The sequence below is a fragment of the Balaenoptera musculus genome, chromosome 14, assembly GCF_009873245.2.
Source record: "Balaenoptera musculus isolate JJ_BM4_2016_0621 chromosome 14, mBalMus1.pri.v3, whole genome shotgun sequence".
Taxonomy (NCBI): domain Eukaryota; kingdom Metazoa; phylum Chordata; class Mammalia; order Artiodactyla; family Balaenopteridae; genus Balaenoptera; species Balaenoptera musculus.
In genome coordinates this window covers 88,575,464-88,589,846 of record NC_045798.1, presented here as the reverse complement: position 1 = coordinate 88,589,846, position 14,383 = coordinate 88,575,464, and positions in this window count along the sequence as shown.

Here is a 14,383-nt window from a genome sequence, read left to right as displayed (position 1 = left end):
GAGCAGGAAATGATGTTGAATCTAAATATAAATGTTCCTAAAGGAAACAACTCCATGCAACTGCAAAATCTTGAGAAAAATTTAGTCCAATATAATCGTAATGTTTACATATGCTTGCTTCAACCAGGTGCATAAGCTTGAAAGAAAAGTTGAGAATGATACCCTGGTGAGATCACTTAATACAGAGATAATGATGATGGAAGTTATAAGCTACCATAGAAGGAGAATTATGTGGTCTCTCAGTTAAATTGAAAAATACCCACATTTCCAAATATTTACCAGTATTGGACCCTAGTTAATCCATACCTCAATTAAAATATGAAAAAGAATCATTCCTTGCTGTGTTCATAAACACATTATCCGTACTTGCAAAGTGGATTTTAAAATAGTTTAATTATTATCAAAAATATCCCTCATGCAAACTAGCAGATAGGAGATTTCGAAAGAAGTAGCAAAATAACTAACCCAGAATCTTAAGCTCTATTAACAGCAATTATTTTTATTAAACCTCCCACATGAGGGAATTGAAGGAATGACAAAGACAGTGGATGAAATATGTATGTCAATTAGAAGAAACGTGGTAATGGGACTAATTCTAGAACTCCTGCTCAAACAGAGTATTCCCCTGCTGCACCTACTTCCAAAGGCTGAATCACCCCCCAGTAAAACGACTGGAACCTAAGTTCCACGGAAGCAGGACCCTTGCGTCTTCTTCACAACGGTACCCTTAATGTTTAGACACAGAATGGATAACAATGGTGCTTAATAAGTATTTATCAATCGAATGAATGAATGAAAGCATGTGAGAATTCTAGTGCATACTTTTTATTTTATTTAGTATCCTATAAATCAAGGATCTATTCAGTATTTGGTTGGCATTATAAGTGGCATAACCCAGATTAGTTAGGAATCACGTGATCTATTAAAATGGCCATAGACAGGTCAGCACAGGAGGTGCACAGACATTTTCTTCTCCTCCCTTTTTCCCTCAACCACTCTTTGCAAGGGCAGCACACCACAACAGCTATGGTTTCTTTGCCTTCTCCCAGTTCCCACCACCCCCCCATTCATTATCGAGGAGAGAATAATATTTAAAGACAGGGGAAAGCAGTCACGTTTTAAAAACTCTTTTGTTGTTTATAAATGCAAAGGATGTGGAATACCTACCACTGTAATAATAGCAAACTCCTGGGATTACAATTATAAAAATATCAGTTCTACAGAGTTCAGGGAGGGTTATGAATACAACTGTGATGGGTTGAAATGGTCCTAGGAGAAGGAATACTTTCTCTATAGAATTTATAGATCACAGAAGCTGTTTCAAGAATGGAACCATAAAAATATGGAATTTGATTAGATTGTACAAGCTAGTATTATATCTCAGTAAATTATTGATTGGCTCAGATTGTAAGTTTACTTTAATTCCTGGCTAGAATTAAATTACTCCTAAAGAAAAATTTAAGGATCACAAGATACAGTTTTTCTATGTATAAATGGATCTATATAAGTAAATTGCAAAATTAAAGATAAGCAATGACTAGAGTTTCAGGAATAAAAGAGCTTGGGCATCCTCCCAGAATGGTGTCTGGGTGTCTTGAGCAAGTGTCCAGGAGAATGGGACTGAAGCTCTTTCACCTTTAACAATCTAGCCTCTAAGAAAAACGATATTTGAAATTTTGATTGGACATATCTACAAAACATGATTCTATCAATTTATGTGGACATGAAACGCATTATTTTACCAAGTTTAGAGCCTCGTGAAGAAATACTTCTTCAAGTATGACATTTTCATGTGGAATTCTGTTGATCTATATGGGACAGTTTATTCTATCTCATGTTACCTTTTTTTAAGGCCTTTGAAATTATGTCTTTACAAACCCATGTCCTCTGTGTACCTTAGCATTCCTCAAAGGATTGTGGGCAAATCTCTGATAGTTTTGGGTGTAAAGAAGAATTTCAACTTGAAAACTGAAACAAAGTAAATCTCATCCATTAACACAAATAAGCATGTCATTTGGAAATGAACAAATTTGCCATATGTTAAAGCACGTTTTAGTATGACAAGTGGTGTCTTTACACTTTGCTTTATTATATTTTTTATTTTTAAATTTCCAGACCAAGAGTGGGTTCTCTGGTGGAACAAACGCCTAATTTAAAAAATCATTATTTCTAGTCCCAGAGCCATTTCTTACTAATCATCCCCTGAGCTAAGTCATATTCCTGTGGAATCTTTGTGTCTTCATCTGTAAAATTAGAGGCTGCATTAACTGACCTCAGATAGCTTCTGGAAGATGTTATGATAAGTCAGGGCGATGACAGGCCCCATCTTGACTTCCATCATGTGAGCGGGGAGGACGCAAATGCAGATGTGTGATCATGAGTCTTGTACAGCCTGGTGTCCATGACTCACAAGAAGCACCTTTGATTTATGTATGCTGTATTTCTTACACTCATTTATTTAGCTGACTTTATTTGGAATTTGTTGATGTTTACCATTTACAGTGTCAACAAATGTATGCAGGGACCTGTCGAGCGTTGCCCAGATGAAAGGAAGTACACAGTGTGCTGATTATAGCTCATCCTGAGACTGAAAATATAGATCTTGGCATACCATCCCCAGTGCATATGCAAAATGAGAATGTCCTCTGCTTTTTCTCAATCAGAAGCTTTTTATAAGAATCTCTCTATAATCAAGACAAAAAATGTGCTGTGGGGAAACAGCTCTTACACATTGGTGTCTGAATGACACCTGCTGGAAGGTTAGTGGGACAAGAATGCTGTGTGTGTGAGGGGGAAAGTCAGCAAAGGCTTGCGTGACATTGGAGGTTGACTTTCTGTCCCAGGAAAAACAAATGCATGTTAAAGCCAAGATGTAAAATGTGCACTAAAGAGTTGTCATGCCTCTGTGTGACACTATTGAAAACCAGAGACCAATGTTATAAAAGAAAAAGTCTTAAGGTAAAAAACAAACAGCAAACAAAATGAGAAAAGGAGCCATTCAATCTAACTCTGAAAATTATAGTTGTAATACGTTTGATGATTCGGGGCTGAAAAATGTACATGGTGACGACTGTAACGTGAACGATACAGTCCAGGTGGAATTAAAAAGTCACTTCCTTACCAGATACGGTACACGATACACGTGACTATTGTTCAGGGTGATTCTGAATCGTAGATTGCACAAAAGACGCCTTCTGAACTTGTATTGTCTCAATTTTATCGTAGAGAGGTCAGATTAGGTTGTGAGAGCAAAAAGGAAATACACTTTCCATTGCCAGCAGGGTCCTGATTACAATGAAGCAGAAAACAAACCAGTAAAGGTCAAGCCTGCCAGTCACGAAATGTCCAAAAGGGAAATTTTGATTTTTTTTTTAAATAAAAGGTAATTTGATCCATCCCGGCTGAATGTTACATTAGAAGATGCCCCACTTTGCCCTGATATAAACACAATAGTGTTTCAAGGAACAATGTCCAAGAAAACCCTCAGGTCTGGGTGAATATATTGATTTCCTCTGAGTTAATAGACGTGTAACAGTGAAGCCCGCTAATCAGGGACCCTTGGCACAAATACCGCCCTTTCCTCCAGAGAAATGTCAATGACCCTATTTTTACTTATATACAATTTCTTTATTCATATTCACAGCCCCCAACATGGCTTCAACAAAAAACTCTTCCAGTTCTTTAGGAACTGTCAGTGGACATCCTGGTTGAGTTGGAAACAAGATCGGTGATTAGTTTATGAAGCAAAAAGAGAAGACACACAGATTCAGGACAGCATAGCGGATCTACTACAAACAAAGAAAACAAATCAAGACAAAAGAATACTACGCCTTGACCAAATCTCAATTTTAGTTTCAGAGCTGAGTTTTTACGTAATCTTTTCCTTCTGTATAATCATCTGAGCGTTAGAATGCTAAACTTTAGTTAACAGTCAGTGTGTCCTTCTTCACCTCCAAAACTACCCACGAATATCTACCTCTGCCTCTATGTAGACCAACGAACGATGGAACACCAAAGGAGAAAAACTACAGGTCAATCACTTTTTAAATGGTAGGAGATTTTGCAACTATTACTCTGAACCGGGCGCCAGAGACTGGGGTCCAAATTCCACCGATTGGTCTTTTGACCTGGAGGACATGTTAAATAATTCAGACTCCAGCTTCCTCACCTGGGCGAAGGGGCTGTTACCGTCTAAGGCAAAGCAACTTCTTAATGTTTATGAATCCACTGACTTAACTGAATCTAGTATTCTAATTCAAAGAATCACTCAAAGGGTTCTGTGTGGAAACATGTAGATTTCTATATTTTCTGCAACCGAAAGTAGAATTCTGACACCGGCTCTCACTTGATATAATTATATTCGAGTTTTGTTCCAAGCACGAGTCCACGAGCTCTGTGCTCCATCATACACACTGCACTGGTTCCTGGGGCATGAGTGTGTGCCTTGCTGAACAGGTGCTTAATCAGATAAAAAATAAGACCTGTTGTGGTTGATTACAAAACTGGCACATAATAATGACCCGCTTCCCTGAGAGACGTATATATTCTTAAATAGTATTATTCTTATTTTCATGGTTTTTTATTGTGCTATAAAACACAACAAGAGATCTTGTGGTCTATAAAAGTAAAACGTCATTGTGTTAAAGTGACAAACTGTCTCTGTTCCTTCAAGCACCTCCATCTGAGCTTTCTTTGATAATTTTTTTTCTTCTAGATCCTGGGAGTTACCGACATTAATCCAATGATATTTTTATAAAGTTTTTCTTTTCTTCCACATTAATTCAGATTATCTGATATGTTAGCCTTGGCATTGATTTGTTGTTTAATCCTTTTAAATTCTGGTGCATTTTTAATGGTCCTTCTCCTTTCCTCTAATTTCCTTTGGTTTGAATCAGTGTTATTGTTGCTATTTCTTTTCCCTAGGATGCCCCATCTAGCTTAATGATGCAAGGTTGTGGTTGATGTGTATGTCTGCAGGTAAAACATGATTACAGAGGCTTACAAAAACATACATAGATGGTCCACAACAAACGAGGCAAAAAACTAGCAAAAACCCACAGTCTTAGAAAGATAACCGACTGAATGTTTTTTGTAAATTATTGAAAAGGTTCAGGTTACAGGCTCTTCCTCATATGTCACACTCATGGCATAAAATTTCCCCACCAGAGATGCATTCCTTCACCTTCTTATTTCTTTATTCTTTGATGGTGGTAGCTGGGGGCAGGATGATCAATTGTCTCTTGATACACAGGAAATAGCCTTGAAATAGCCAGTCCTTCGGGCTGGGGATTGACTTCCCAAGGGCACCGACAATATAGGAGAGTTGGAACTTGATGGAATCGGACAGGAATTAGAGATCTACAGCAGATACAGTAGAATTGAAAATTAGTGTGATCTCCAGCAATTTCCTCAATTCTCTCACACTGTTTAATTGTCACTAAAGTCGGGATAAGTGGCCTAATCAATGGGGTCCTGCAGAATATTCAGAGTTGGTCCTGTAAGCTTTTCCCAAGAAGCACCCAGTAGAAACTCTGTGTTACTACTTGGATTGAAATTATCTTGAATGTGCCATCTTAAATAATTATCTCAGGTTAGGGAGAATCAGAGGCAAAATAAAGAATTTTTCTTGTATTCTTCATCCTTCCTAAACAGAGCCAGAGTTTACATAATGAGGCTGCCTCTTCCCCATCAAATGGCAATGGCCGACAACAAGCAGGTGGAAAATGGTATAAGTTATTGTTTCTTTTTACTTTAACTTTTTATTTTATATTGGAGTATAGGTGATTAACAATGTTGTGATAGTCCCAGATGTACAGCAAAGTGATTCCTTTATACCTATACATGTATCTATTCTCAGACAGAAAAATATGATATCGCTTATATACAGAATCTTAAAAAAGATGATACAAATGAACTTATTTACAAAACAGAAACAGACTCACAGACTTAGAGAACCAACTTATGGTTACCGGGGGGAAGGGAGGGGGGGCGGATAGTTAGGGAGTTTGGGAATGACATGTACACACTGCTATATTTGAAATAGATAACCAACAAGGACCTACTGTATAGCACAGGGAACTCTGCTCAGTATTCTGTAGCTATTGTTTCTTCCGATGGCATATTCTCAGAATCCTCACTGAGTGCACAACTTGTTTAATGGGAAAAAAAAATAAAAAAACAGGTGGCCCAAAGCACGGTACAAAGCACAAAACTCTATTCCAGAGAATGGTCTCTTACTCATTTATCTAGTTTTATTCATTAATTTGTCAGTCAATATTAAATGGCTGGAGATTTCTGAGTTGAATAAAGAGGGAAAACCTCCGCTCATTTTTTGTTCTGTGCAATAAAAGTAAAGCAGAAAAGATGTGATGATAGGTCACACATGTGCAATTTGGGGGAGAGAATGCTTCAGAGAATGAGAAAGAATACATAAATAATTTCTAAGTGGAAGGGAATGGTAACTGAAAGCACTTAACATGTGTTAACTAAAATTTCCACTCTCTTTCCAGGCAGTGCACTTAAGGGATATTTTTTGTTTGTGGTAGCTTTTTTTCCCCCTCTTTTTATTTTCTTCTCTTTTCAGGATATCACAGAAGGGATCACAGCGGGAAATTACTTGTGCTTGTCAGTTGATTGTGTGGTGAAGAGACCGGTGGGGCTGAGAGCTGAAGATCTCTATCCAGGGCCGAGCAGATTGAAAGGCGGTTCGATGAACGGCACACAGCTCCCCTGACCTCCTCCTTGACCTTGACCCCCGGGCTGGCCACCCTCCCAGGGAGAGGGTGGTGCAGCTCACAGGGCAGTGAACACTGGTCCAGCCCACGCTGACCATCACACCCACTGCCCTAGGCCCTCACCTCACATTACCTCCAGGGCTCCAGAACTGGAGTGTGAGCTGCCTGAGGGCGGTGCAGCATTTCTAAGGATGGGCACGTGAACTGCTTGGAGTCTGGTTTGCTTTGTGATTAGGTAATGCTCCTCTCTCCAGGGACCAAGAAAGACTGCCTGGGAATAAAATGAAAGGTCAAACAGCCTACACCATTTCAACCAAGTAAGAAATACAAAAATCAAAGGCTGGTAGCTCTTTGCCTCCTCTTTGGGGTAGCTGTGTGGTGAGTAGGGCTCTGGGGTATTCCCGATACCTGTTTCTTGGCCTTCAGTCAACATCAGGTAGGTGTCACTGATTCCTAAAGATAGGTTCCAGGCACTAGAGAACCACCATCTGGCACTACAGATCAGAAAGGAGATTTCTCTGTTGGAGGGCAAAAGATGTATTCGTTTTCTTCTATCCAGAACCGCATAACTAGTTACACCAAACACAGCAAGAGGTGCTTTCATATGCATGGTCCACAGGAAATCAATATACCACTAGGTCACTTTAAGACCATAACCAATCTTTAGTGCCCTCAATGTCATGCTGAGATAGTTTACATTCATGTGATGTCTGGACAGCTAATGAATTGACAATTCCTGAAAATTTAAGAAAAGTCAAGTCATTCTCCAGAGGCACTGCTTTTGAAGGAAGATGTGGAAATATGGGGGCAGCAACTGCAGGATGGGGATCATTGAAGGCAGACATCCTTCCATGAGCAAGACAACGCTTTACAAGGACCCCCTCCCCAACCCCGCCAAATGACAAAAACACCGCAGTGCCAAACTGCTGTGCACACATGGTGTGAGACACGCCATCCATGGGTCCATAAGACAATGAGCACCTACTGGTCCTGCCATGAATAGGGCACTAAGCTTCCAAGAAGCACCCAACACAGGCCTTCCCAGCTGGGACTTGGGCCCAGTTTCAGAGAGCTGGCATCTCGACAAAAGTTAGCGTCTGCTCTGTGCCAATGGGCACAGCACAAGAAACAGTCCTTTAGTTTTACTCTTAGAGTGAGGAACAGGGGTCCAATCAAATAACCTCAAATAAAAGAATGGTGTCTTTCATGAATTCTCATGGAAGGATGAAAAATGGGAATTTTGGCAGTGAGTCCAATGTTGCTGGGACAAAATTAAACCACAGGTTGGGGCAAGATGATGCAGGACTGAAGGAGAGAGTGGTTCCCAACCCTGGGCACCTCTGCTGGATCCTGGCTTCTATTTCGGGGAACTCCACCACCCACCCAACTCACACCCCTGCTGCTTACCCACACTTTCTGCTTGTTCCTGACGGCCCGGCCTTACCATCCCACTCTGGGCATCTTACTCTTTATTTGTATCCCACATCCAAACCCTTAAAGTCAAAGACAATTTGGTTGACCAGGCACAATGGTCCCCATTGGGCAGACCCTTTGTTCTGGGCCAGCTTATCACCTCCTGTGAACCCAGGGGCTCTTGGGGCTGGTGCCCTGTTCCAGCCAACAGGGGAAGCCAGGTCAAGGGATGCAGGACTGGCTTCTGGGGCTGTTCTCTCAGCAGGAGTTGGCTGGGAGGCTTTAGGACATCCTCTTAGCATGGTGGTCCAATAGATGTGTAAGTATCACCACAAACCTCGTTTGCAAGAAGTCTTTGGACAATTAGAACAACTTCCAGCTTGCTTCTGTTTTTCACCACATCAGGTTTCTGGCTTGCATTCTCCTCCTCCTCTCGTTCAACAGCCCATGCCCTCTCCACTCTTCCTAAGCTGAAATCCCTGCCTTACCATTCTGATTATGTTCCTGCCAAGTCCCTAAACTCTTTCGCCTATTTGTCCCTTACTTAGATTTTCTTAGGAAAAGTGCTAACTCCTAGAATAATTTAACAGTATACCTTCTCTGTGTCTGCACGTTGGTGGCTGAGTGATGTCATAGGTGATGATTAAACCCAATTTGTTGACACCACTATAAATGTGTGGCTTTATAATCAGCTGACTGCATGGCTTGCCCACTTCACAACTACAAACTCTCATCAATTGAGAGCATCGATTTTCATCATCTGTATTCTTTCACCAGCTTTAGAAAATGATTTCACTTGTAATTGACGAGATTAGCCATGAGACTCAAACTAACAGCCTTACCCTCTCCCACACTGTGTGTTAGTCCAGCATCTGAATCCCTCCCTTTTACTTCCTCGCACAGTATATTAAACAGGAGGGTGCTCACTTAATCTAAGGTGTATCTTGCCACTTCTGCCATGAGTCTCACCCCCAAAGGTCTCAAGAACCTTGTGGTTCTAACTAGATTCTCACTCTTCTGAACTTTTAGACCATCTTGAAAGCTTTTTATGAGCTCTTTTAAAAATAAATCCGTCATAAAACCTCTCTAAAAACCTAATTATTCTCTACACCCCCCGTTCAATTTCTCACTTCAGTCCACAATAAACTTCTCAAAAGTGGTTTAATACTCATTGCCTACAGTTAGTCACCTATCATTCACTACTTAATCTACTGGAACGTAGCTTTTGCCCAAGTGCTACACACATTGATGTCCTTACTCCACCAAGATGTCCCTGTTGCTGATTCCAATGGACTGAGCTCTTACCATCTCAAAACAGTTAGCTACTCCTTTATTCTGGGAAGATCACCTTATCTTAAATTCCATGACCCCACACCCTCTCTCTCAGCCACCTCCTAGCAGGCTCACCTGCCAGCTCTGCCACCACAGTGGTCATTATAGTTTGATATTCCTGGGCAACTTCTATACTTACTCTGCATTCTGTCCTCAGGCTAAACCATTCATCTCATGGCTCCTTACTACGTAAGCTTAGGACATCAACATTTAAGTCTACCATTCAGATCTCTTTGTTGCACTCCAGATTTCTATATTTTACTGTCTATGTGACACCTCTTTTTACATTCTCACGAGACTTTAAAAATGAAAATACACAGCTCTCTTTGCCAAAATTATGGTTAATTGTGTAGAACAATCCTAGCTTTCTTAACAATACAGTGAGCAAATGTCTAAGAAAACTTAAGAACTACATGCAAAACTAAAAAGAAAGTAAGGGAATGACTAAAACGGGAAATCTTCAGAGGCCAGAAATAATACAAAAGTGCAGATACAGAGAAGAAAGTGAGGTCAGGGGCTGGCACACACAAGCGCTGAAGTGATTTGTTGGTCAAAATACAAATTAGAGTGAAATTAGGGTGGTTGATAGGAATTACTTAGAAATGAATTGTAAGTAAAATATCACTTAACAAAACTTGTGTTCAACGTAAGATGTTATAAAAGGAATTTCTGAATAAACCTAAAGGAAACATAAATGAAATCATAAAGTACAGAATTTAATAATACAATAACTCATGTCAGTAATGAGATGGAGAAATCTCTTCAAGATATATAACTTGCCAAAAGTGCCTCAGGAGAAAATAAAACGCATGGGTGGTCTTATAAAGATAAAAGAAATTGAATCAGTGGTTTAAATTCTTTCCTTTAAGAAGACCTCGAGATGAAACAGTTTTACAAGTTAGTTCTATCAGAGAGATAATCCCAAGCTCACACAAAATCTTTCAAGGAATAGGAAATGAGATATTTCCAAACTCATTTTTATGAAGTTAAAACTAACTGTGCGATCAATATCAAATAGAGACAAATCAAGAACAAGAATAAAAGATGTGACCCACTTGAAAAATGGCCAACTCCTTCTCAAGAAAAGAGACAAAAATTCTAAGAAATATATTGGAAAATCTAGTCTGGCAATATATTAAAAAGATCATAATGATAAGGTTGAGTTTATTTCATGAATGCCAGGTTCGTTCAATAAGAGCAAATACATTAATGTCATTCACTAAATCAATGGATTGTAGTAGAAAAGGACAAAAATAATCTCTATAATGAGAATCTCCAAAATACAGAACAAAATATTGATGAAACTCACATCCATTCATGTTTTTTCAAAAAAACTTAGCAAACTAGAAGTATAAGAAAAATTTCATAAACTGATAAAACGTTTATAATTGTGAAAAAGCATTGCTAAAATCATTGCCTCTAGAATCAAAAATAACAAAATGAAGACAACTATTAAGACTTTTATTCAGTATTTACAGGGGTTCTTTCCAATGCAATAAGATAAGAAAATAAATAAAATTATAATATTGAAAAATAATTAAATTTCTCTCCTCTTCCATAATAAAACCAAAATATTCTATGGATTAGTCATTAAAATAAATGAACCAGTTTAACAATGATGGCAGAATAACACTAATACGGAACTGTCAATTGCATTTTCATATTACAGAAGCAAATAGAATATATAATATCTATATAAAATGGCTACAAAATAAAATACATAAGAATAAATATAATTAAAAACTTACAGTACTCTGATATAGCAACCTGTAGAATTTAATTGAGAAGCATTTAAAAGACAAGTAAATGAAGAGGCCTACCACAGAAAAAATTATCATCGTAAAGAACTCAGTGTTTCTCAGATTTACTTATAGAATCAATGCAATTCAGATAAATATTTCAACTTTTAGAGATTGAAACTTGACAAGCCAATTCTAAAATTTATATGTATTAATAAAGGAACAAAGATATTCAGAATATTCATTTTAAAAAGACATGATATTGCATACTATCAGGAAAAAGATAGGTAGTACATACAATGTGATGAGAAAATTGGTTAGCCATATAGAAAAAACCTGAAATTGGATTACTACTTCACACCTTAAGCAAATATAATTTCCACATGGATTAAGTATTCAAATGTGAAAGACAAACTCTAAACCTTTGAGATAAAATATTTGAGGTCAATTTTGGGGGAGGAGTTCTTGAATCAAGACAACTCAAATGCAAACCACAAAAGAAAAAAAATGAGAAATTTGCCAACATAAAATGAAGAACCCACCCAATCAGCAAAAGACACTATAAAGTGAATGAGAAAAAACAAGCTCCAAACTACAGAAAGATATGTTGTATATTGTATATAGAATAGACAAAGGATGCGATTCCAGAATATATACAGAACTTCTGTATATCAATAAGAAAATTTAAAAAAATTTCAGTTGAAAAATGGACAAAAATACAAACAGAAAATTCACATAATAATAAACACAAATGCCCATTAATCATATAAAAAGGGCTCTGATTTCTTTTACAAATCAGGAAATGGAAAAAATGTAAAATTACATTTCACTTCTCCCCAAAATTATGCATCAGAAAATATCAGGTATCCACACGAGTCAGTGGAAAACACATATTGCTGATCTCAGTGTAAATTATGCACAAATGTTTGGGAGATGCTTATTTTCCACCAAATTTGAAGTTAGGCCTGCCCTATGACCCAGTCATTCCCCTTTTAAAAGTTTATACTTTAGAGAAGCTTTGGCACCTGTCAACCAGGAAACATGCTCAAAGCAGCATTCTTTGAGATAGTAGAAATCTGTAAACATTGCAAGTGTCCAGCTGCACAACAGATAAGTCAATTGTAAATTCCTAGAATGCAATGCCGAACACACCGTACACAGTGAAAATGATTGTTTACATATGTTTCCACAGATGAATTCCAAAAGGGTAATACTGAGCAAAAAAAGAAGGCCATAGGAGGAGAAAGACCTATGTTATGATTTTATTTACATAAAGGTTAAAAAAAAAGCAATCTTTTGTAGAAAAACCATGAAGATATTAAAAAATATTCTAACAAGAAATCCCAGATGATGGTTTTCTCAGGGGGTAGCAAAGAGAAGAAACAGGACACAGAGGCATTCAAAGATGCCAGATGTTCTATTTCTGGACTTGGTGTTGAGTTCTTCTCCATTAAACTGTTTACTTATGTTATTTTTTAAAAGTTAAAAATTAACGTGAGAAATGTACTCTTCTTTTCTGTAAGACGTGTCTGCTCTGAGCCTTTCCCTAATATTACTCACACCATCACATAGTCAGGCTTTTTGAAGTTACTCTTAAAGGAACCCTCCCCTGACTATCTAGCTCCATCAGTCCCCAAATCATGTTGATTCTGCCACCTGACTATCTCTGAATTCTGACCACTGAGCTCCACTCCAGCTCCCAATGACTAGCCCGAGGCGTCACCTGCACTCAGGCTACAGCAGTGCCCTTCTTGATGTTTTCCTTCCATCTCCTCCTGATTCTCTACAACTAAGCCTGCGAGCAGCAGCCGGAGTGGTCTTTCAAGATCAGATACTACACCACGACCTGCCTAAAACCATCCGGTAGCTGCCTTTTGCCCCCAGGATAATACCCAAATGCCTTGGTGTGTCAAAAAGACTTGCTGTTATCTAATTCATGTACCTTTACTACCTCAAGCCTACCTTTCTCCTATTTGCTTTACACATTTCAGCCACACAGGGCGTTATTCAGTGCTTTAAAAGAGCCTGAACCTGTTCAGTCTTATATCCTTATGGTGGTTCTATCCTTTCTTTGCTAATTTTGGCTCATTATTTAGGGCTCAGACTAAACATCACTTCTGTAGGAAAGCTTTTTCTTAATCTCCAGTGTAATTTAGATCAACCCGATATCTGTTCTTTGTGGGATCCTATACTCATTCCTATACCATCTTGACAACTGTAATTACCCATTAGATTGTATTTCCCATTAGATTGTAACCCCATATCTCACCTGCACTAGTGCAAAAATCTCCCAAATGTAATCCCCATTCCATGACCATCTCCCTCCAGGCTAGTCCCAATACACATGGTAAAGTAAACCTTGTTACATTCCCTTGATTTCCCTTGCACTTAAGACAAAACTGAAAATCCTTAGCCCTAAAGAGCCTTATTCTCCCTGCTCATCTTACACTGTCTACCCAAACTCACCCTTGGTCACCAAGATCAAGGTATACAGATGTGCTTTCAGTGTTCTCTAAGCTCATCTTATGATCTTTGATGTGACTTTTACTTAGGAGACAGTCACTCATATTTCAATGCTACTTTTATATATTTGCCAAAAGAGAGCTTTCTGGACTACCACTTTTTCTTCATAGCAATTATTTATTTGAATTGTAATTTTTAAAATCTGTGTGGTCTTACTGAAGTGCACGCTCCATAAAGCTAGTAATCTTGTCTATTCTGTTCACCTCTGTATCTACAGCTCCTGACAAATGTTGAGCACTAAATGGTTAGTGGTATTTTTAATGATTGCGAGTCAAAGCAATAGAGATGGGGATGCATGCAGTGACATCAGAAAAATCGCATTTGACTCCATTGACAATTTTAGGAAGAAAAGTATTGGAAGAAAAATTTGAGATCAAATGACTTGGTAAAGCCAGGTAAAGAGTATGAGTTTACACATTTTTCCCCGCTATTTTGGCAGTCATTTGAACTGTAAGAGTAGAATTTTAGTTAAATGCATTTGGCAGTTTTGTGTTCATCGATAAAAGGTGAGAAGGTATAGAAGTCGGGTACAAGCTTGGTGGCCATGTGAACCGGCAAGAGCCCATGTTGATTCTGTCAGATTAGAAACGTAAAAGAAAAGAGGTGGAAAGACAATAAAAGAAGAAATGGGTGAATATGTTG